Source organism: Leuciscus leuciscus, assembly GCF_965113295.1.
Source record: "Leuciscus leuciscus genome assembly, chromosome: 2".
In the NCBI taxonomy this organism is placed as follows: domain Eukaryota; kingdom Metazoa; phylum Chordata; class Actinopteri; order Cypriniformes; family Leuciscidae; genus Leuciscus; species Leuciscus leuciscus.
Window position 1 is genome coordinate 63,523,497 of NC_138726.1, and position 26,027 is coordinate 63,549,523.

The 26,027-nt window shown below is 31.0% G+C and overlaps 1 protein-coding gene and 1 long non-coding RNA gene across 2 annotated transcripts in view; one reads left to right on the plus strand and one right to left on the minus strand.

Annotated features, from left to right (window-relative positions):
* The window catches only part of LOC309492637, a 246,160-nt gene extending 235,699 nt beyond the window's left edge, over positions 1 to 10,461 (plus strand). The window contains exon 2 of the long non-coding RNA XR_014203625.1: positions 10,369 to 10,461. This is a non-coding gene — a long non-coding RNA (uncharacterized lncRNA). The remainder of the gene's footprint in view (positions 1 to 10,368) is intronic.
* Positions 1 to 26,027, minus strand: part of LOC309492611 (uncharacterized protein) — an 81,560-nt gene that overhangs the window by 12,432 nt on the left and 43,101 nt on the right. The gene's annotated exons all lie outside the window — the stretch shown is intronic.

The window sequence follows — 26,027 nt, forward strand, 5'->3', positions numbered from 1 at the left end:
TTCCCTCAATTCAGAATTTTAATACAGGGCACAATGCAAATCAGTTTTTGTAAGTTAATTCCAGTAAACCCAGAGCAGAGATACGCAAATGATGCAGCAGAGCTGGATAGTGAATAAAAGCAGAAGAGTTAATCCTACTCAATTTACAATTTAAATTGTGCAGCAACCTACATGTCTAAAAAGACCAGATTTCTCTTATTTTCATCACATAATTTATCAAAATGATTAGATTATGAAACACATTTAGTTGTCCACAACCATGTGAACTCAACATTGCAACTTTTTTTTTTTGCATGTTGAATCCCCTACGCCAGAGTATAGATGAGGTACAACTGGTACGAGAGATTAGTTTAGTCAAGCCTTTAAAGGCGATCGCATACACATCAACAACAAATGGCCCACACTCCACATATTGGCCTAACCCTAACCCCATTCATAAAATTTCCAGTATCTACATTCTATTTCCACTACCTTTATATCACATGTAAATATCTTCTATGTTTTACGTTAAGTATGGTAAAGTTGTTAAGAATGGTGGTCTACAATTTTTGTTAAATGAAGTACTTCGTTAAAGGAGAACTCCGGTGAATTTTTTAAGTTAATCTTGATCGTTTTACCTTTGTGAGTACTGTCTATAGAAAAAAAAACGAACCGGATTGGTGCTTGCAACGCGGAGCTGTTACAGTTAATGCCCAGAGCTCCCATTCAGCTAAAACGGCAGTTATGGGGGCATAAACCTAAAGAGTGTCTTTGTGCCTCTTAACCCCCTGAGGTCGGCGGTATCGCCGGCGATACCAGCTCGCTTTTTTTTTATCAGTGTAAAAGAAACTCATAAATACTCTGTTGACTTTGATTTTCCATAGGAGTTTCATACATCAATCGATTCTGTTATTTGTGTATTATTTTTGTGTATACTCACAATAAAAACAAAGTGTTGTGCTTTTTGCCAAATAAAGAAAAATAAACACGAAGCGAGTTCTGCCTTCTCTCTGCCAGTGAAGTCCATTCTGAAACGCGTCCGAAAATGAACAATAACTGAGCGAATACTCAGTCAAACAGGCATACAGACACACAGGCATGAAGCTTGAATTCTCTTCTTTTAAATGAAGTAATTTATATAAAAAACAAATATTCTCATCTTGTGAAATCTGTATTAATAGAGAGCGATTCCAGTCGAGCTCATCTCAGCTCATTACGTTTTAATCGGCCCCGCCCACGGAGAGCGCGCGCTATTCAAACGCAAATGACTGAGACGATCCCATACAAACTGTGAACGCCCACATATCAGCTCGAGAAAACACAAGTTTATTCAGATCATTGCACTTGTCTACACTGTCTCGCAGCGCTGTGAGGAATAATAATAATGGAAAACGTACCTCAGAAGGGCTGGTATTTCGAGGAGCAATGGATGGAATACTGTAGTAAGTTTTTTTTCATTCTCAAGTAAATCGCGTTTCTGTGTGAATGAATGAACGGCAGAGATGCCCTGTTTACCACAACTCGCAAAAAGACGGTTTAAATTTGAATTGCGTTTCTAGTAGGAATTAGATCGGTCTAGTAGGAATTGCGGTTCTGTGAATGAATGATCTGCTTTTAGCAAACTATTTTGCTATACTGAGTAAAAATCGACTGAAATGTGTTGAAATAAAATGTATTTGTATAAGCAACGTATCAAACTGCAAATTAACATTTATATTCCTTATAATAAAAACGAAAGACCGATGTTACAGACATATGAAAGACAACATTTCGTTGATTAGTTTTGGATAGATTACACATTTTTACTGTAAAATATCTGCCACCTCAAATAAGCTTTTGTTTGCCAATTTTTGCTAATATGTTAAATATAGTATGTTTTGTCAATGTAGGCTATATTCGAAGTAATGAATCCTTAACTTTGAAATATGTATGATAAAATGTATACTTTAGTTTTTACAAAGAAAGATTACACTTCAATTGTTGTTGTAATTGTAACCTTTTTAATAAAAAAATATATTTACAAGGTAGATGTAAACAAATTTTAAAAGGTAAATATAAGCCTTTTCTTTGAATAATTTTTATTGTGTTTTATTATTGACAAATTTGGGGAGAGGATACATATTCCAAAACTGAAAATACAGTATGAGAATTAACTGCACAATTACTAGACATGTTTTCCTTGGATATTATACAATTTGCAAGCAAAATTTGTACAAAAAAAAAAAAAAAAAAAAAAAAATTGAAATGCTTCCAACTGTGAACCAATTTGGTAGAATATATATATATATATATATATATATATATTGATCTTGCATTCTTTCTTGTGGCTATAGGTGACACACCTGAATGAATGGCTCATTAAGTATGCGGGCCCCATTGTCTCCTCAGGTGTGAACCACTACATATGCATGATGCTGTTGAATTGTTGACGCCCCTTGCGCATATTGTCTTTACAAACAAATATTGTGTTATGTGAATGATAAGGGCAGGATGATTTTCACATCATTTTGAAGAAAAAACTCTAGGCAATGACATCCATTATTCAAAAGTCTTATTGTCACATATTTAGTATGTGTTTTGTGGCCTTATTTCAGAAACTTTAGTTTTTAGTTTTTTCCAATAACCACGCATAAACATTATTCTCTCAAAAATACAAACATGTACATGCATGTTGCTCACATATTATGGTAGCCCTGTTTGTGCTAAATAGAGTGTAATTATACCTTTGCCATTAATATGTTTATAAGCAACTGAAAAAAGCACAAATGTCAGGGCATGTCAGAACATCTCAAGGATCCCAAAAACCACTCAGACCCCAGAGGGTTAAAGCAGAATAAGCTCTCTGCGCCTTACCCATCAGAACACATTGCAACATCAGGGTGCGTTCTGCCTCAGGCCATTTTTGTTTATCCGCAACACGTTCAAATAATACAAAAAAAGTATCTACATCTTCCTCATCAAACAAGGGCATAAGCCGCAAATTTGCTGCCACATTAAAATTAGAAGAAAGCGGCCCACTTTCCTCCCCTTCATCACTCTCACGCCACGTTCTTCCCTTACCTTCCTTCATAAGGTCAAGACGCTGTTGTTCCATGTCTAATTTTCTTCCTTCTAAAACCTGCTGTGCAAACACAGTCTCCTGTTCTAGTTTTCTTTTCTCAATTTCCATCTGAAACTCATTTTACGCTGTTCCATTTGGAGAAGAACTAATTATTTTTGTTGCTCAAAAGAAAGCGTTACAGACACGGGCATAATTCCCGGTGGATCTACCAACTTCGTACAGACAACATAATTCCTTGATTTACCAGTGCGATTTTTAAAACCGTTCAAATACTCTCTTTTAATTTTGTATCAGTCGTGGAAAGACTAACATCATAATGCGCTGCAACTTCAAACAACTGATCTTTCGTTAATAAATTTAAACCCTGCTCAGACGGATTTTCAATAAATCCAATTATTTCAATAGATGTCATATTTACTGATTAGTGATTACTTCAGTCAATCATTCCATACTCAATAGCTCTTTAACAATGAACACTTACTGTACTTCCACAACTGCAAAAACCACAAAAAAATGCCCTGTAGATCCAACTTCACCCTCTCCCTAAGAAAAAAATTAACTAAGTAGACCCTAATCTTCAAGCATACAGTGGCCGGTTTTTATGCACCTGATACCGCAAGTCGAGCAGAACAACCAATTAAATCGGCGATTCCCTCAAACCTCGGCGTGCTCCCGAGACTATATGCTCTAACCACTGATCTGCCCAAAAATAACAAACTAAAAAAAAACCCCGACATATACCCCGAAAGGAAATGCCGCTAAATCCTAACGGTGAAGTCAGTCCCAGGCCTCCCACTAAATCCAATACAGCTGTGGAAAAAAAATTATATTAAAAAATAAATGCACTCGTCTCTCCTACCAATTTCAACAAAAATAACTTCACCAATCCGCTAACCAAACCAAAATATAACAGAGTACAAACAAATTCAAAATATCAAATAATCTCGCCAAAACCAACTCCAATCAATACAAATCCATAAACAATCAAAAACGCAAACTGTTGTTGTCTAAACTAGGCTACTTACGAAACTCAACAGAGAAAGAAAAACAATATAACCGAAGAAGAAAAAAAAAAAAAACGACCTACAAAGATTTCGGACGAGCCCCCATTTGTTATGATTCCAAAGAATCACCACAAATAAGGAGAGTACGGATGTATTTACATTGCTGAAATCTGCACTTTATTTCACATTATTTCTTGAACCAAGCCGAAGTTCGGCCACCCACAACTATCTGCATCGACGCGAAACATCAGGGACTGCCACGCCGAACCAGAACAGAAGACACCACCAACGAGGACCAGACAGCTTTTGTAGGGAACCAAGAACCTACGCACCGGTGCTCCCAACCACGCCGCAATCAGTCAGACACCCGCAGACAACACAGACACAACACACATACCCACACACAAAACAAGGAAGGACCGACAGGGACGTCACAGGCTGTCTCTAAGGCTTTATTATCAGGAGTTTCACTCTATGACATCTGTAATGCGGCAGGCTGGTCCTCACCGCATACATTTGTTAGATTTTATGACTTGGACCTAGGCTCCACTCCAGGGTCTAGGGTGCATGTTTCCTAGTGTGCGCATGGTCTTCATACAGAACAGGCATTTGTCATATGGCGTCGTGGGTATAGGGTTCCCAACGCGTCTCAACGCAGCTCGAGTTCCCTTGAAAGAGAACGTCTCAGGTTACGTATGTAACCCTGGTTCCCTGAGAGGGAACGAGACGCTGCGTCACCTTGCCATACTCCCTGCATGCCTGTGATCGACTTGCTTCGGCTTTTCAGAAGCTGTCGCGGTCTGTTTTCAGGGGTGCTTAATAGTTTCCTGGTCGATGATGTCACCCGCCTATGATGTCTCGTCTTTCCATTGGACTGATTATACACGTGCTTCACAACGCAATCACGCAGGGCGTTCCCACCGCGTCTCGACGCAGCGTCTCGTTCCCTCTCAGGGAACCAGGGTTACGTACGTAACCTGAGACGTTTTCTACCCTCTTGCTGACAACATTTCTTTAGTCATTCGGCAGTCTTGCAGACTGAACCCCTGCAGTGCCGAAACCCGGGATCCCTTGCAGTGAGTTTTCTGAAATTTACTCTGATCGGTCATCAGAATGAGGACATTTTTTCAAAGTTGATTTTGTGAATGGATTAAAGCTGACCTTCTGACCATGGAATGGGTAAGTCTGTTTTCATTATTTAATGGTATGACAGGAAAAGTCTCCATTTGCATGTATTGAATGAAACAGAATTTAGAAGGTTTTGAATAGCTTTAATAGTCCATTTACTGTATAATTTGTAAATACTGTGAATATTCAGATCTCCTCAGGGATGGAAGGGAAAAATTCTAATAACAGTGACGTATTGTTTGTTTTATGGAGCAAAAAAGTTGAGCCTACCTTGTGTAAACTCAAGAAAGAGTACATTTGGGATTAAATGTCCAGATGAGGAAATGCTCCAATGGTGGGACACAATTGGCAAACATCAAAAGAAATCCAAACATGGTGAAATAATTGAGGCTTTAAACTTCATAAGTTTTACACAGCTACGTGAGTTAACAACGGGTCTATCTTCAAGTATAGATGCTAAATGTAAAGTGCAATCTAAAAATGCAGAGGCACAAAAGTATGAGGCAAAGATTCAAGATCTTCAAACACAGCTAGATAAATTACTAGCTGAGCAGTTAGCCTTAGGGTGATGCAACACCGTAATAGCGCAGAGTCATGTACCAGAACGCACGGTGTACAAGCATTAGAGAGTCATGAAAATCCTCAAACTCCAGGAGAACGTAGCAAACATCCCTATGGTAAATAAAGCAGGTTTTGCAGTTCCTGTCAGAAAATAGGCCATACAGAGTAAAAATGCTGGTCACTGTGTAGGGGCAGACCTCCTCCTTATATTCAGAAAAATACAAAACCACTTTCTAAGGGCAAAAATCAGCGATCTGCACGTACAGGTAAAACTCTTAGTGAGTTAACTGCTTTGTTCATGCAAGGCCTTCAGCTATTAACCCCCTGAGGTCTACGGTATCGCCGGCGATACCAGCTCGCTTTTTTTTTATTAGTGTAAAAGAAACTCATAAATACTCTGTTGACTTTGATTTTCCATAGGAGTTTCATACATCAATCGATTCTGTTAAATGTGTATTATTTTTGTGTATACTCACAATAAAAACAAAGTGTTGTGCTTTTTGCCAAATAAAGAAAAATAAACACGAAGCGAGTTCTGCCTTCTCTCTGCCAGTGAAGTCCATTCTGAAACGCGTCCGAAAATTAACAATAACTCAGCGAATACTCAGTCAAACAGACATACAGACAGACAGGCATGAAGCTTGAATTCTCTTCTTTTAAATGAAGTCATTTATATAAAAAAACAATTATTCTCATCTTGTGAAATCTGTATTAAAAGAGAGCGATTCCAGTCGAGCTCATCTCATCTCATTACGTTATAATCGGCCCCGCCCACGGAGAGCGCGCGCTATTCAAACGCAAATGGCTGAGGCAATCCTGTGAACGCCCACATCAGCTCGAGAAAACACACAAGTTTATTTAGATCATTACTTGTTTACACCGTCTTGCAGCGCTGTGAGGAATAATACTAATGGAAAATGTCCCTCAGAAGTGCGGGTATATCGAGGAGCGAGCTGAGGAATACAAGTAAGTTTTTTCCTTCTCACGTGAATTTCTTCACGTGGGTTTCTGTTTATGAATGAATAAACGGCATGAATGCGCGCTGTTTACCACAGCTGGCAAAGACAGTTTAAATTTAAATCGCGTGTGTGAATGAATGATGATGTTTTAGCAAACTGTATTGCTATACTGAGATAAGTAAACATCGACTGAATGTTGAAATAAAATGTAGGCTATTTGTATAAGCAACGTATTAAACTGCAAATTAACAATATGCCCTAATATTTCATGAAAACAACGTTACAGTCAGACGAAATATGAAAGACAACATTTTGTTGACCAGATTTGGGTACAGTTTTTACTGTAGAATATACTGCCACATCAAATAAGCTTTTGTTTAGCCATTTCTATATATAAAATACTATTTTTGTCAAAAATAAAGTCATCAACTAAGATGTTAGCTGTTCCAATGTTGGTAATATTCAAACTAATGAATACATAGATAAAATGTAGGGCCTATAATCATTTTTTTTTTACAAAGAAAGAGTACACTTGAAATATTGTTGAAATTGTAATTATTGTTGTAATTGTAACCATTTTAATAAAATAGCAAAACATATTTACAAGATAGATGTAAGCAAAATCTTAAATGGTCAATATAAGTCTTCTTCTAAATATATCTTTTGTCTTTGCATTGTGGCTCAGTCAGTGTCACACCTGAGTGAATGGCTCATCATTATGCAGAGTGGGTGTATTCTAAGGTGTAAACCACTCCTCGTTCACGCCCCCTCGCATATTGGCTTTCCAAGCAAAACCTGTTTTACATCAATTTAAATCAATGTATGGTTTTATGTGAACGATAAAGCAAGACTATTTTCACATAATTTTGAAGAAAAAACTATAGGCGACGACATCCATAAGTCAAAAGTCTTATTGCCACATATTTAGTATGTGTTTTGTGGTCTTATTTCAAAATTTTTAATTTTTTGTTTTTTCGATAACCACGCATAAACATTATTCTCTCAAAAATGAAAACATGTACATACATGTGGCTCACATATTATTGTAGTCCTGTTTGTGCTATATAGAGTGAATTTACACCTTTGCCATTAATATGTTTATAAGCAACTGAAAAAAGCACAAATGTCAGAGCATGTCAGAACACCCCCAGGGCCCAAAAAAACGCTCAGACTCCAGAGGGTTAACTTCACTTGCTAGTGGGTTAGCAGCCCAATAGCAACCAGTTTAATAGTTAAACATCCAAATTGCAATGATCCTGTTTGTATTTTCAAATTTGTAATTGTGCAAAACACATTGTGCTCATAGAACCACGTTATAGTTGTTTGTGCTACTACATGTACACATAGGCTAATTAAGTTTATTCTTTAAAACACATGATTGCTTTACTGTAAGTGTTGTATGAAACACTTAGGTTAAAAGGTTGTAGATAATATGAATCCTACGCCATGTAATAACTGTTGCACTGGAATTGCATAGCAATTTCAAGTTGCACGTGTGACTATGTTGAATTTGTTTGTCTCCTTATGCCTAGTTCACACTACACAACTTTAAACGTCGGCAGATCGCTGTGCTGTTCAGACTACATGACTTGCTCTGGAGTCTTGAAGTCGTTGTGGTGTTCAGACTATGTGACACTACGTAAATCTTCTGCAACAGGGGCTTACACACTACAGGAGCTGACAACAAGTCTTGGCGCATTCCAATGGCAAATGGATGGCGGGACAAAATTGTTGGTATATATATATATATATATATATATATATATATATATATATAGTTGAGCACCGTCATTAGAACTCTATAACCGCAAAAAAACGTGTTATTAAAATATTTTTTAATTTCTATCTTTTCTATTATAGAGAATGTTTAAATACTAATTAAAAACAATTGTTGACAGTCTGTGTTATTATTGGTCTATACGTTTCCAACTGTAATTGATTCTTTCAATCATTTGAGATAGAAATAAAAGCTATGACTATGATATAGTGATGTGCCATCATTATGAGATTTATTAAACAAATGAAAAACATTTCCAATAATAAACATTAGCAATAAACATTTGCAATAATAAACAATATCATTACCGATAACTGATCGTGCAGTTTAATTACCCCTTGACTGGCCCCAAACATGTTTGATAAAAGAAACATATACAGTGTGTATGATGTGTATTACATTTTAGCTCAAAAACAATTGTAATAAAAGATAGGATCATAAGATGCTATATTGGGTTTTTACCACTTAATGAAGTTTTGTTTTGTAAATCGTGAGACATGATTTTTACCACTTTGCTTTGTAGAAATAATTTATTTAAAACGAATTTCGTTTTGTACAAATTGTATCTTAATTTTAACTAGAAAAAAAAGTTTGTTGAGACAAACTTTAAGTTGGCTTGAGAAAGCCGGACCAGAGAGTTTGAAGAAGTTAAAAGTAGTTAGAAGTTTAAAGTAGTTAGAAGTAGTTTGAAGTTTGAAGTAGTTTGAAGTTTGAAGTAGTTTGAAGTTTAAAGTAGTTTAAATTTTGATTGATAAATTAGTTAGAAAGAAAGAATAGTTAGAAAGAAAGAATAGTTAGAAAGAAAGAAAAGTTAGAAAGAAAGAAAGAAAGAAAGAAAGAGAAAGAAAAAAGAAAGATTAGTTAGAAAGAAAGAAAAAAGAAAGAAAGATTAGTTAGAAAGAAAGAAAGAAAGATTAGGTATAAAGAAAGAAAGAACGAAAGAAAGATTAGGTAGAAAGAAAGAAAAAAGAAGAGATTAGTTAGAAAGAAAGAAAGAAAGTAAGATTAGGTATAAAGAAAGAAAGAACGAAAGAAAGATTAGGTAGAAAGAAAGAAAAGTTAGAAAGAAAGAAAGAAAGAAAGAAAGAAAGAAAGAAAGAAAGAAGAAAGATTAGTTAGAAAGAAAGAAAGAAAGAAAGAAAGAAAGAAAGAAAGAAAGAAAGATTAGGTATAAAGAAAGAAAGAAAGAAAGAAAGAAAGAAAGAAAGATTAGGTATAAAGAAAGAAAGAAAGATTAGGTATAAAGAAAGAAAGAAAGAAAGAAAGAAAGAAAGAAAGAAAGAAAGATTAGTTAGAAAGAAAGAAAAAAGAAAGAAAGATTAGTTAGAAAGAAAGATAGATTAGTAAGAAAGAAAGAAAGAAAGAAAGAAAGAAAGATTAGTTAGAAAGAAAGAAAAAAGAAAGAAAGATTAGTTAGAAAGAAAGAAAAAAGAAAGAAAGATTAGTTAGAAAGAAAGAAAGAAAGATTAGGTATAAAGAAAGAAAGAACGAAAGAAAGATTAGGTAGAAAGAAAGAAAAAAGAAAAGATTAGTTAGAAAGAAAGAAAGAAAGATTAGGTATAAAGAAAGAAAGAACGAAAGAAAGATTAGGTAGAAAGAAAGAAAAGTTAGAAAGAAAGAAAGAAAGAAAGAAAGAAAGAAAGAAGAAAGATTAGTTAGAAAGAAAGAAAGAAAGAAAGATTAGGTATAAAGAAAGAAAGAAAGAAAGAAAGATTAGGTATAAAGAAAGAAAGAAAGATTAGGTATAAAGAAAGAAAGAAAGAAAGAAAGAAAGAAAGAAAGAAAGAAAGATTAGGTATAAAGAAAGAAAGAAAGAAAGAAAGAAAGAAAGAAAAAAATATAAGGTATAAAGAAAGAAAGAAAAAGATTAGGTATAAAGAAAGAAAGAAAGAAAGAAAGAAAGAAAGAAAGATTAGGTAGAAAGAAAGAATGAAAGAAAAAAGAAAGAAAGATTAGCTAGAAAGAAAGAATGAAAGAAAAAAGAAAGAAAGATTAGCTAGAAAGAAAAAAAGAAAGAAAGAAAGATTGTAAGAAAGAAAGAAAGATTAGGTAGAAAGAAAGAATGAAAGAAAAAAGAAAGAAAGATTAGCTAGAAAGAAAGAAAGAAAGAAAGATTGTAAGAAAGAAAGAAAGATTAGGTAGAAAGAAAGAATGAAAGAAAAAAGAAAGAAAGATTAGGTATAAAGAAAGAAAGAACGAAAGAAAGATTAGGTAGAAAGAAAGAAAAGTTAGATAAGTCAGATAGATAGATAGATAGATAGATAGATAGATAGATAGATAGATAGATAGATAAGTTCAAAAGATAGATAGATAGATAGATAGATAGATAGATAGATAGATAAGTTCAAAAGATAGATAGATAGATAGATAGATAAGTTCAAAAGATAGATAGATAGATAGATAATAGATAGATAGATAGATAGATAGATAGATAGATAGATAGATAGATAGAAAGAAAAGGTTTAAAGAGATAGAAAGAAAGAAAGAAAATGTTTAAAGAAAGAAAGAAAGAAAGAAAGAAAGATTAATTAGTAAGAAAGAAGGAGAAAGAAAGAGAGAAAGAAAGAGAGAAAGAAAGAAAAAGAAAGATTGATTAGTTGAAAGAAAGAAAGAAAGAAAGATAGATGATTTACTGATTCAAGCATGATTTACCATAGTTTACCATGATTTACCATAGTTTACCATGATTTACCATGATTTACCATAGTTTACCATAATTTACTATAGTATACCATGATTTACCATGTTCAAGTATGATTTACTGATTCTAGCATGATTTGTCATAGATTACCATCATTTTCCATAGTTTACCATGATTTACTATAGTATACCACGATTTACCATGTTCAAGTATAATTTACTGATTCTAGCATGATTTACCATAGTTTACCATGATTTACCACGATTTACCATAGTTTACCATGATTTACTATAGTATACCATGATTTACCATGTTCAAGTATGATTTATTGATTCTAGCATGATTTACCATAGTTTACCATGATTTACCACGATTTACTATAGTTTACCATGATTTACTATAGTATACCACGATTTGCCATGTTCAAGTATAATTTACTGATTCTAGCATGATTTACCATAGTTTAGCATGATTTACCATAGTTTACCATGATTTACCATGATTTACCATAGTTTACCATTATTTACTATAGTATACCAAGATTTACCATGTTCAAGTATGATTTACTATGATTCTAGCATGATTTACCATATTTTACCACGATTTACCATAGTTTACCATGATTTACCATAGTTTACCATGCTAGCATGATTATCATGTTGCTAGCATGATGCTAGAATTTTTTTACCATGTTGCTAGCATGGTTTACCATGATTTACCATAGTTTACCATGATTTACCACGATTTACCATAGTTTACCATGATTTACTATAGTATACCATGATTTACCACGATTTTCCATAGTTTACCATGATTTACTATAGTATACCATGATTTACCATGTTCAAGTATGATTTACTGATTCTAGCATGATTTACCATAGTTTACCATGATTTACCACGATATACCATAGTTTACCATGATTTACTATAGTATACCATGATTTACCATGTTCAAGTATGATTTATTGATTCTAGCATGATTTACCATAGTTTACCATGATTTACCACGATTTACAATAGTTTACCATGATTTACTATAGTATACCATGATTTACCATGTTCAAGTATGATTTATTGATTCTAGCATGATTTACCATAGTTTACCATGATTTACCACGATTTACTATAGTATACCATGATTTACTATAGTATACCACGATTTGCCATGTTCAAGTATAATTTACTGATTCTAGCATGATTTACCACAGTTTAGCATGATTTACCATAGTTTACCATGATTTACCATGATTTACCATGATTTACCATAGTTTACCATTATTTACTATAGTATACCATGATTTACCATGTTCAAGTATGATTTACTATGATTCTAGCATGATTTACCATAGTTTACCACGATTTACCATAGTTTACCATGATTTACCATAGTTTACCATGCTAGCATGATTATCATGTTGCTAGCATGATGCTAGAATTTTTTTACCATGTTGCTAGTATGGTTTACCATGATTTACCATAGTTTACCATGATTTACTATAGTATACCATGATTTACCACGATTTACCATAGTTTACCATGATTTACTATAGTATACCATGATTTACCATGTTCAAGTATGATTTACTGATTCTAGCATAGAAAGAAATAGAAAGAAATAGAAAGAAAGAAAGAAAGAAAGAAAGAAAGAAAGATTAGGTATAAAGAAAGAAAGAACGAAAGAAAGATTAGGTATAAAGAAAGAAAGAACGAAAGAAAGATTAGGTAGAAAGAAAGAAAAGTTAGAAAGAAAGAAAGAAAGAAAGAAAGAAAGATTAGGTAGAAAGAAAGAAAGAACGAAAGAAAGATTAGGTAGAAAGAAAGAAAAGTTAGATAAGTCAGATAGATAGATAGATAGATAGATAGATAGATAAGTTCAAAAGATAGATAGATAGATAGATAGATAGATAAGTTCAAAAGATAGATAGATAGATAGATACGTTCAAAAGATAGATAGATAGATAGATAATAGATAGATAGATAGATAGATAGATAGAAAGATCTATGTATGATTTATTGATTCTAGCATGATTTACCATAGTTTACCATGATTTACCACGATTTACTATAGTATACCATGATTTACTATAGTATACCACGATTTGCCATGTTCAAGTATAATTTACTGATTCTAGCATGATTTACCATAGTTTACCATGATTTACCACGATTTACAATAGTTTACCATGATTTACTATAGTATACCATGATTTACCATGTTCAAGTATGATTTATTGATTCTAGCATGATTTACCATAGTTTACCATGATTTACCACGATTTACTATAGTATACCATGATTTACTATAGTATACCACGATTTGCCATGTTCAAGTATAATTTACTGATTCTAGCATGATTTACCACAGTTTAGCATGATTTACCATAGTTTACCATGATTTACCATGATTTACCATGATTTACCATAGTTTACCATTATTTACTATAGTATACCATGATTTACCATGTTCAAGTATGATTTACTATGATTCTAGCATGATTTACCATAGTTTACCACGATTTACCATAGTTTACCATGATTTACCATAGTTTACCATGCTAGCATGATTATCATGTTGCTAGCATGATGCTAGAATTTTTTTACCATGTTGCTAGCATGGTTTACCATGATTTACCATAGTTTACCATGATTTACTATAGTATACCATGATTTATCACAATTTACCATAGTTTACCATGATTTACTATAGTATACCATGATTTACCATGTTCAAGTATGATTTACTGATTCTAGCATGATTTAGCATAGTTTACCATGATTTACCATAGTTTACCATGATTTACCACGATTTACCATAGTTTACCATGATTTACTATAGTATACCATGATTTACCATGTTCAAGTATGATTTACTGATTCTAGCATGATTTATCATAGATTACCATGATTTACCATAGTTTACCATCATTTACCACGATTTACCATAGTTTACCATGATTTACTATAGTATACCATGATTTACCATGTTCAAGTATGATTTACTGATTCTAGCATGATTTATCATAGTTTACCATGATTTACCATAGTTTACCATGATTTACCACGATTTACCATAGTTTACCATGATTTACTATAGTATACCATGATTTACCATGTTCAAGTATGATTTACTGATTCTAGCATGATTTATCATAGATTACCATGATTTACCATAGTTTACCATGATTTACCACGATTTACCATAGTTTACCATGATTTACTATAGTATACCACGATTTACCATGTTCAAGTATGATTTACTGATTCTAGCATGATTTACCATAGTTTAGCATGATTTAGCATAGTTTACCATGATTTACCACGATTTACCATAGTTTACCATGATTTACTATAGTATACCATGATTTAACATGTTCAAGTATGATTTACTGATTCTAACATGATTTATCATAGTTTACCATGATTTACCATAGTTTACCATGATTTACCACGATTTACCATAGTTTACTATGATTTACTATAGTATACCATGATTTACCATGTTCAAGTATGATTTACTGATTGTAGCATAGATAGATAGATAAGGTTTGTAGATAGATAGATAGATAGATAGATAGATAGATAGATAGATAAGGTTTGAAGATAGATAGATAGATAGATAATGTTTGAAGATAGATAGATAGATAGATAGATAGATAGATAGATAGATAGATAGATAGATAGATAGATTGGTTAAAAAGATAGATAGATAGATAGATAGATAGATAGATAGATAGATAGATATAGTTAAAAAGATAGATAGATAGATAGATAGATAGATAAGTTAAAAAGATAGATAGATAGATAGATAGATAGATAGATTAGTTAAAAAGATAGATAGATAGATAGATTAGTTAAAAAGATAGATAGATAGATAGATAGATAGATAGATAGATAGATAGATAGATTGGTTAAAAAGATAGATAGATAGATAGATAGATAGATAGATAGAGTTAAAAAGATAGATAGATAGATAGATAGATAGATAGATAGATAAAGATTGGTAGATTAATTGAGTCTAGGGCTTTAGAGAATTTAGATTTGAGTTTTTGGTTTGTGCACTAATGGGCCACCATAGTCTTGGCTCAATTTGAGCAGTCTGCAATGAAAGTCAATGGGGTTTTTATGATTTTGAATATTAATTTTTAAGAAAACCGTAAGTCAAACCAATCTGAAAAGATATAGCACACCAAGTCAGAACAGTCTGAAAGTCTGACCCGAGTTTGGAGTTTGTAGAGTTAAAGCTCTAGGAGGAGTTAGAGTTGATACATTTTGGGTCAGAAGAATAATAAGAAGAAGAACTAGAAAAAAAGTTTGAGACAAACTTTAAGTTGGCTTGAGAAAGCCGGACCAGAGAGTTTGAAAAAGTTAAAAGTAGTTTGAAGTTTAAAGTAGTTTAAATTTTGATTGATAAATTAGTTAGAAAGAAAGAAAAAATATTAGTTAGAAAGAAAAAGATAGATTAGTTAGAAAGATAGATTAAAAGAAAGATTAGTTAAAAAGAAAGACAGATTAGTTAGAAAGCAAGAAAGCAAAAAAAAGAAAGAAAGAAAGAAAGAAAGAAAGAAAGAAAGAAAGAAAGAAAGAAAGAAAAGTGGATTAGAAAGAAAGAAAGAAAGAAAGAAAGAAAGAAAGAAAGAAAGAAAGAAAGAATAGTGGATTAGAAAGAAAGAAAGAAAGAATTGTGGATTATAAAGAAAGAAAGAAAGAAAGAAAGAAAGAAAGAATGAATTGTGGATTAGAAAGAAAAAGAAAGAAAGAAAGACTAATTAGTTGAAAGGAAGAAAGAAAGAATGGTGGATTAGTTAGAAAGAAAGAAAGATTAGTTAGAAAGAAAGAAAAAGAAAGAAAGAAAGAAAGAAAGACTGATTAGTTGGAAGGAAGGAAGGAATGAAGGAAGGAAGGAAGGAAAGAAAGAAAGAAAGAAAGAAATATGGGCTTGGTAGAAAGAAAGACTAGTTAAAAAGAAAGAAAGAAATATGGGCTAGTTAGAAAGAAAGATTAGTAAGAAAGAAAGAAAGAAAGAAAGACAGAAAGAAAGAAAGAAAGAAAGAAAGAAAGAAAGATAGAAAGAAAGATTAGTTAGAAAGAAAGAAAGATTAGTTAGAAAGAAAGAAAGAAAGAAAGAAAGAAAGAAAGAAAGAAAGAATTGTGGATTAGAAAGAAAGAAAGAATTGTGGCTTATAAAGAGAAAGAAAGAAAGAAAGAAAGAAAGAAAGAAAGAAAGAAAGAAAGAAAGAAAGAAAGAAAGAAAGAAAGAAAGAATTGTGGATTAGAAAGAAAAAGAAAGAAAGAAAGAAAGACTGATTAGTTGAAAGGAAGAAAGAAAGAATGGTGGAATAGTTAGAAAGAAAGAAAGATTAGTTAGAAAGAAAGAAAGAAAGAAAGAAAGAAAGAAAGAAAGAAAGATGGGGGTGGTGGTGGCGCAATGGATAAGACACATGCCTTTGGTGTGAGAGACCCGGGTTCGAATCCACTGTGAGACACCAATGTGTCCCTGAGCAAAACACTTAACCCCTAGTTGCTCCAGAGGTGTGCGACCTCTGACATATATAGCAATTGTAAGTCGCTTTGTATAAAAGCGTCAGCTAAATGAATAAATGTAAAATGTAAATGTAAAGAAAGAAAGAAAGAAAGAAAGAAATATAGAATTGTGGATTAGAAAGAATGAACGAAAGAAAGAATTGTGGATTAGAAAGAAAGAAAGAAAGCAAGAAAGAAAGAAAGAAAGAAAGAAGAAAGAAAGAAAAAAGAAAGGTGGATTAGTTGAAAGAAAGAAAGAAAGAAAAAAAGAAAGAAAGAAAGAAAGAAAGAAAGAAAGAAAGAAAGAAAGAAAAAAAGAAAGAAAGAAAGACAGACTGATTAGTTGGAAGGAAGGAAGGAAGGAAGGAAGGAAATATGGGCTTGGTAGAAAGAAAGACTAGTTAAAAAGAAAGAAATATGGGCTAGTTAGAAAGAAAGAAAGAAAGAAAGAAAGAAAGAAAGAAAGAAAGAAAGAAAGAAAGAAAGAAAGAAAGAAAGAAAGAAAGAAAGAAAGAAAGAATGGTGGATTAGTTAGAAAGAAAAAAAGAAAGAAAGACTGATTAGTTGGAAAAAAGAAAGAAAGAAAGACAGACTGATTAGTTGGAAGGAAGGAAGGAAGGAAGGAAGGAAATATGGGCTTGGTAGAAAGAAAGACTAGTTAAAAGAAAGAAATATGGGCTAGTTAGAAAGAAAGAAAGAAAGAAAGAAAGAAAGAAAGAAAGAAAGAAAGAAAGAAAGAAAGAAAGAAAGAAAGAATGGTGGATTAGTTAGAAAGAAAAAAAGAAAGAAAGACTGATTAGTTGGAAGGAAGGAAGGAAGGAAGGAAGGAAGGAAGGAAGGAAGGAAGGAAGGAAGGAAAGAAAGAAAGAAATATGGGCTTGGTAGAAAGAAAGACTAGTTAAAAAGAAAGAAAGAAATATGGGCTAGTTTAGTAAGAAGATTAGTAAGAAAGAAAGAAAGAAAGAAATATAGAAAGAAAGAAAGAATTGTGGATTAGAAAGAAAGAAAGATTTGTGGCTTATAAAGAGAAGGAAAGACAGAAAGACAGAAAGAAAGAAATAAAGAAATAAAGAAAGAAAGAAAGAAAGAAAGAAAGAAAGAAAGAAAGAAAGAAAGAATTGTGGATTAGAAAGAAAAAGAAAGAAAGAAAGAAAGAAAGACTGATTAGTTGAAAGGAAGAAAGAAAGAATGGTGGAATAGTTAGAAAGAAAGAAAGATTAGTTAGAAAGAAAGAAAGAAAGAAAGAAAGAAAGAAAGAAAGAAAGAAAGAAAGAAATATAGAATTGTGGATTAGAAAGAATGAACGAAAGAAAGAATTGTGGATTAGAAAGAAAGAAAGAAAGAAAGAAAGAAAGAAAGAAAGAAAGAAAGAAAGAAAGAAAGAAAGAAAGAAAGAAAAAAGAAAGGTGGATTAGTTGAAAGAAAGAATGAAAGAAAGAAAGAAAGAAAGAAAGAAAGAAAGAAAGAAAGAAAGAAAGAAAGAAAGAAAGAAAGAAAAAAAGAAAGAAAGAAAGAAAGAAAGAAAGAAAGAAAGAAAGAAAAAAGAAAGGTGGATTAGTTGAAAGAAAGAAAGAAAGAAAGAAAGAAAGAAAGAAAGAAAGAAAGAAAGAAAAAAGAAAGAAAAAAGAAAGAAAGAAAGAAAGAAAGACAGACTGATTAGTTGGAAGGAAGGAAGGAAGGAAGGAAGGAAGGAAATATGGGCTTGGTAGAAAGAAAGACTAGTTAAAAAGAAAGAAATATGGGCTAGTTAGAAAGAAAGAAAGAAAGAAAGAAAGAAAGAAAGAAAGAAAGAAAGAAAGAAAGAAAGAATGGTGGATTAGTTAGAAAGAAAAAAGAAAGAAAGGACTGATTAGTTGGAAGGAAGGAAGGAAGGAAGGAAGGAAGGAAGGAAGGAAGGAAAGAAAGAAAGAAATATGGGCTTGGTAGAAAGAAAGACTAGTTAAAAAGAAAGAAAGAAATATGGGCTAGTTTAGTAAGAAGATTAGTAAGAAAGAAAGAAAGAAAGAAAGAAAGAAAGAAGAAAGAAAAAAGAAAGGATGGTGGATTAGTTAGAAAGAGAGAAAGAAAGAAAGAAAGAAAGAAAGAAAGGTGGATTAGTTAGAAAGAAAGAAAGAAAGAAAGAAAGAAAGAAAGAAAGAAAGAAAGAAAGAAAGAAAGGTGGATTAGTTGAAAAAGAAAGAAAGAAAGAAGAAAGGAAGAAAGAAAGAAAGAAAGAAAAAAGAAAGAAAAAAGAAAGTAAGAAAGAAAAAAAGAAAAAAAAGAAAGAAAGAAAGACTGATTAGTTGGAAGGAAGGAAGGAAGGAAATATGGGCTTGGTAGAAAGAAAGACTAGTTAAAAAGAAAGAAATATGGGCTAGTTAGAAAGAAAGAAAGAAAGAAAGAAAGAAAGAAAGAAAGAAAGAAAGAAAGAACAAAGATTAATTAGTTAGAAAGAGAAAGAAAGAAAGAAAGAAAGAAAGAAAAGATTAGTTAGAAAGAAAGAAAGAAAGAAAGAAAGAAAGAAGATTAGTTAGAAAGAAAGAAAGAGAGAAAGAAAGAAGATTAGTTAGAAAGAAAGAAAGAAAGAAAGAAAGAAAGAAAAAAAGATTAATTAGTTAGAAAGAAAGAAAGAAAGAAAGAAAGAAAGAAAGAAAGAAAAAAGATTAATTAGTTAGAAAGAAAGAATAGTTAGAAAGAAAGAAAGAAAGAAAAAAAAGAAAGTAAGAGAGAAAGATTGATTAGTTAGAAAGAAAGAGAGATAGATTAGTTAGAAAGATAGATAGATTAGTTAGAAATAAAGAAAGATAGATTAGTTAGTTAGAAAGATAGATAGATTAGTTAGAAAGAAAGAAAGATAGATAAGTTAGTTAGAAAGATAGATATATTAGTTAGAAAGGAAGAAAGATCGATAAGTTAGTTAGAAAGAAAGAAAGAAAGAAAGATAGATTATTTAGTTAGTTAGAAAGATAGATAGATTAGTAAGAAATAAGTAAAGATAGATAAATTAGTTAGAAAGATAGATAGATTAGTAAGAAACAAAGATAGATAAGTTAGTTAGAAAGATAGATAGATTAGTAAGAAACAAAGATAGATAAGTTAGTTAAAAAGATAGATAGATTAGTTAAATTGATTAGTTAGAAAGTATTAGTTAGAAAGAAAGATTAGTTAGAAAGAAAGAAAGAAAGAAAGAAAGAAAGATTAGTTAGAAAGAAAGAAAGATTAGTTAGAAAGAAAGAAAGATTAGTTAGAAAGAAAGAAAGAAAGAAAGAAAGAAAGAAAAGAAAGATTAGTTAGAAAGAAAGAAAAAGAAAAAAGAAAGATTAGTTTGAAAGAAAGAAAAGAAAAAAGAAAGATTAGTTAGAAAGAAAGAAAGAAAGAAAGAAAGAAAGAAAGAAAGAAAGAAAGAAAAAAGATTAATTAGTTAGAAAGAAAGAAAGAAAGAAAGAGAAAGAAAGAAAGAAAGAAAGAAAGAAAGAAAGAAAGAACAAAGATTAATTAGTTAGAAAGAAAGAAAGAAAGAAAGAAAGAAAGAAAGAAAGAAAGAAAGAAAGAAAGAAAAGATTAGTTAGAAAGAAAGAAAGAAAGAAAGAAAGAAAGAAAGAAAGAAAAAAGATTAATTAGTTAGAAACAAAGAAAGAAAGAGAAAGAAAGAAAGAAAGAAAGAACAAAGATTAATTAGTTAGAAAGAAAGAAAGAAAGAAAGAAAGAAGATTAGTTAGAAAGAAAGAAAGAAAGAAAGAAGATTAGTTAGAAAGAAAGAAAGAAAGAAAGAAAGAAAGAAAGAAAGAAAGAAAGAAAGAAAGAAAAAAGATTAATTAGTTAGAAAGAAAGAAAGAAAGAAAGAAAGAAAGAAAGAAAGAAAAAAGATTAATTAGTTAGAAAGAAAGAATAGTTAGAAAGAAAGAAAGAAAGAAAGTAAGTAAGAGAGAAAGATTGATTAGTTAGAAAGAAAGAGAGATAGATTAGTTAGAAAGATAGATAGATTAGTTAGAAATAAAGAAAGATAGATTAGTTAGTTAGAAAGATAGATAGATTAGTTAGAAAGAAAGAAAGATAGATAAGTTAGTTAGAAAGATAGATATATTAGTTAGAAAGGAAGAAAGATCGATAAGTTAGTTAGAAAGAAAGAAAGAAAGAAAGAAAGATAGATTATTTAGTTAGTTAGAAAGATAGATAGATTAGTAAGAAATAAATAAAGATAGATAAATTAGTTAGAAAGATAGATAGATTAGTAAGAAACAAAGATAGATAAGTTAGTTAGAAAGATAGATAGATTAGTAAGAAAGAAAGATAGATAAGTTAGTTAAAAAGATAGATAGATTAGTTAAATTGATTCGTTAGAAAGTATTAGTTAGAAAGAAAGATTAGTTAGAAAGAAAGAAAGAAAGAAAGAAAGATTAGTTAGAAAGAAAGAAAGAAGGATTAGTTAGAAAGAAAGAAAGATTAGTTAGAAAGAAAGATTAGTTAGAAAGAAAGAAAGAAAGAAAGAAAGAAAGAGGGAAAGACTGATTAGTTAGAAAGAAAGAGATAGATTAGTTTGAAATATAGATAGATTAGTAAGAAATAAAGAAAGATAGATTACTTAGTTAGTTAGAAAGATAGACAGATTAGTTAGAAAGAAAGATAGATAAGTTAGTTAGAAAGATAGATAGATTAGTTAGAAAGAAAGAACGAAAGAAAGAGATTACTTACTTAGAAAGATAGATAAGTTAGTTAGAAAGATAGATAGATTAGTAAGAAAGATAGATAAGTAAGTTAAAAAGATAGATTAGTTAAGAAAGAAAGATACGTTAGTTAGAAAGATAGATAGATTAGTTAGAAAGATAGAAAGATTAGTTAAAAAGAAAGAAAGATGGATTAGTAAGAAAGAAAGATAGATAAGTTAGTTAGAAAGATAGATAGATTAGTAAGAAAGAAAAATAGATATGTTAGTTAGAAAGATAGATAGATTAGTAAGAAAGAAAGAAAAAAGATAGATAAGTTAGTTAGAAAGATATATAGATTAGTTAGAAAGAAATATAAGTTAGTTAGAAAGATAGATTAGTTAGAATGAAAGAAAGATAGATAAGTTAGTTAGAAAGATAGAAAGATTAGTAAGAAAGAAAGAAAGAAAGAAAGAAAGAAAGATAGGTTAGTTAGAAAGATAGATTAGTTAGAAAGAAAGAAAGATAGATAAGTTAGTTAGAAAGATAGATAGATTAGTAAGAAAGAAAGAAAGAAAGATAGATCGATAAGTTAGTTAGAAAGATAGATAGATTAGTTAGAAAGAAAGACAGATTGATAAGTTAGATAGATAGATAGATAGATAGATAGATAGATAGATAGATAGATAGATAGATAGAAAACGTTTGAAGATAGATAGATAGATAGATATGGTTTGAAGATAGATAGATAGATAGATGATAGATAGATAGATAGATAGATAGATAGATAGATAGATAGATAGATAGATAGATAGATAGATAGATAGATAGATATGGTTTGAAGATAGATAGATAGATAGATAGATAGATAGATAGATAGATAGATGGATAAGGTTTGAAGATAGATAGATAGATAGATAGATAGATAGATAGATAGATAGATAGATAGATAGATAGATAGATAGATAGATAGATAGATAGATAGATAGATAGATGGATAAGGTTTGAAGATAGATAGATAGATAGATAGATAGATAGATAGATAGATAGATAGATAGATAGATAGATAGATAGATAGATAGATAGATAGATAGATGGATAGATAAGGTTTGAAGATAGATAGATAGATAGATAGATAGATAGATAGATAGATAGATAGATAGATAGATAGATAAGGTTTGAAGATAGATAGATAGATAGATAGATAGATAGATAGATAGATAGATAGATAGATAGATAGAAAAGGTTTGAAGATAGATAGATAGATAGATAGATAGATAGATAGATAGATAGATAGATAGATAGATAAGGTTTGTAGATAGATAGATAGATAGATAGATAGATAGATAGATAGATAGATAGATAGATAGATAGATAGATAGATAGATAGATAGATAGATAAGGTTTGTAGATAGATAGATAGATAGATAGATAGATAGATAAGGTTTGTAGATAGATAGATAGATAGATAGATAGATAGATAAGGTTTGTAGATAGATAGATAGATAGATAGATAGATAGATAGATAGAAAAGGTTTGAAGATAGATAGATAGATAGATAGATAGATAGATAGATAGATAGATAGATAGAAAAGGTTTGAAGATAGATAGATAGATAGATAGATAGATAGATAGATAGATAGATAGATAGATAGATAGATAAGTTATTAGTTAGACAGAAATAGCTTAAAGCTTAATTGAGTATCAATGGCTTCTAGCAGTTTACATTAAACATAGTTCAAACAGACATGGACTTTTGGTCAATGAAAGTCTATGGGATTTTTATGATTTTTAATATTAATTTTTAAGAAAACCATAACTCAAACCAGTCTGAAAAGATATAGCACACCAAGTCAGAACAGTATGAAGGTCTGACCCGAGTTTGGAGTATGTAGCTTGAACGGTCTAGGAGGAGTTAGAGTTGAAAATTTTTGGGTCAGAAGAATAAGAAGAAGAAGAAGAAGAAGAAGAAGAAGAAGAAGAAGAAGAAGTTTAAATAGGATTTCAGTAAGTTGGCTTTCTCAAGCCAACTTAATAATAACTAGAAAAAAAAGTTTGTTGAGACAAACTTTAAGTTGGCTTGAGAAAGCCTGACCAGAGAGTTTGAAGAAGTTTAAAGAAGTTAGAAGTTTAAAGTAGGTTAACCCTCTGGGGACCAAAAACGCGCCCACGCGTTTTGCTCGTTTTTTTTTTTAGCAATGAAAAATAAACACAAAATGCTCTGTTAATTTTGATCTTTAATTTTCGTGTAATACATCAATCGATCCTGTTCAGTTTCTATTTTTTTTCTGTATACTCACAATACAAATAAAGTGTTTTGCTTTTTGACAAATAAAGAAAAACTAACATGATGCTATTTCTGCCTTCTCTCTGTCAGTAAACTCCCATTTGAAACGCGTTCGAAAATTATCTATAACTCCGCGAAAATTCAGTCAAACAGGCAAACAGACCCACGGGCATAAAGCTTGAGATCGCAGCTTTTAAAAGAAGTAATTTATATAAAAAACAAATATTATCAGCTTCTGTAATCTGTATAAAAAGAGAGCGACTCCAGTCGAGCTCATTACGAGCCATTCAAAAGTAATTTGACCACGCCTCGGAGAGCGCGTGCTATTCAAACGCAAATTCTGAGAACCATTTCAGTCTGTGAAACGCCCCCACATCAGCTGTAAACAAAGAGGCATAATATAGCCTACCTTATGGAGAAAATTTTCCGTGCTGATATGAGGAGCAGATCCCGCTGAGGAGTGAGGTAGGCTAAGTTATCCTTTCTCAAGTGTTAATGTGGAATAACGTTATGGAATAACGTTGTAGGCTTATGTAAACAAAAAGATGAATCGCGTTTCTATAATATGAATCGCGTTTTCTGTGAGATGAATGAAGGGTACATATTTGTAAAGAGTGTTTAGCCTAAATATGAATCGCGCGTCTGTGTGTGAAAGAATAAACTGCTTTTACAGTTACAGTTACTGCGTTACAGTCAGGCGAAGTATGAAAGACAACATTTTGTTGACTAGATTTGGGTACAGTTTTTACTGTAGAATATACTGTCACATCAAATAAGCTTTTCTGCTCATAAATATAAAATACTATTTTGTCAAAAATAAAGTCATAGACTAAGATGTTCCAATGTTGGCTATATTCAAACTAATGAATACATATGATAAAATGTAGGCCTATAATCATTTTTTTTTTTTTTTACAAAGAAAGAGTACTTTTTTGCAGAAATATTGCTGAAATTGTAATTATTGTTGTAATTGTAACCTTTTTAATAAAATAGCAAAACATATTTACAAGATAGATGTAAGCAAAATCTTAAATGGTCAATATAAGTCTTCTTCAAAATATATATTTTGTCTTTGTATTGTGGCTCAGTCAGTGTCACACCTGAATGAATGGCTAATTATGCAGAGTCATTATGCAGAGTGGGTGGGACTAAGGTGTAAACTACTCCTCCCCCTCGCATATTGGCTTTCCAAGCAAAACCTGTTTTACACCATTTAAATCAATGTATTTTTTTTTTGTGAACAATAAAGCAAGACTATTTTCACATAATTTTGAAGCTAGAACTGAAAGGGACAACATCCATTAGTCAAAAGTCTTGTGGGCACATATTTTGTATGAGTTTTGTGGTCTTATTTCAGCAACTTTCATTTTTATTTTTTTAAATAACCACGCATAAACATTATTCTCTTAAAAATACAAACATCTACATACATGTTGCTCGCATATTATGGTAGGCCTGTTTGTGCTATATAGAGTGAATTTACACCTTTGCCATTAACATGTTTATAAATAACTGAAAAAAGCACAAATGTCAGAGCATGTCAGAACATCTCAAGGGCCCCAAAAACAGCTTGGTCCCCAGAGGGTTAAAGTTAGATTGATAGATTAGTTAGAAAGAAATAATAGTTGGGAAGAAAGAAAGAAAGAAAGAAAGAAAGAAAGAAAGAAAGAAAGAAAGAAAGTAAAAAGATTAGTTAGAAAGAAAGAAAGAAAGAAAGTAAAAAGATTAGTTAGAAAGAAAGAAAGAAAGAAAGAAAGAAAGAAAGTAAAAAGATTAGTTAGAAAGAAAGAAAGAAAGATTAGTTAGAAAGAAAGAAAGAAAGAAAGAAAGAAAGAAAGAAAGAAAGAAAAAGATTAGTTAGAAAGAAAGAAAGAAAAGATTAGTTAGAAAGAAAGAAAGAAAAGTAAGAAAAAGAAAAAAGAAAGATTAGTTAGAAAGAAAGAAAGTAAAAAGATTAGTTAGAAAGAAAGAAAGAAAGAAAGAAAAAAGATTAATTAGTTAGAAAGAAAGAAAGAAAGAAAGAAAGAAAGAAAGAAAGAAAGAAAGAAAGAAAGAAGATTAATTAGTTAGAAAGAAAGAAAGAAAGAAAGAAAGAAAGAAAGAAAGAAAGAAAAAAGATTAGTTAGAAAGAAAGAAAGAAAAGTAAGAAAAAGAAAGAAAGAAAGAAAGAAAGATTAGTTAGAAAGAAAGAAAGAAAGAAAGAAAGAAAGAAAGAAAGAAAGAAAAAAGATTAGTTAGAAAGAAAGAAAGAAAAGTAAGAGAAAGAAAGATTAGTTAGAAAGAAAGAAAGAAAGAAAGTAAAAAGATTAGTTAGAAAGAAAGAAAGAAAAGTAAGAGAAAGAAAGAAAGAGAAAGAAAGAAAGAAAGATTAGTTAGAAAGAAAGAAAGAAAGAAAGAAAGAAAGAAAGAAAGAAAAAAGATTAGTTAGAAAGAAAGAAAGAAAGAAAAGTAAGAGAAAGAAAGATTAGTTAGAAAGAAAGAAAGAA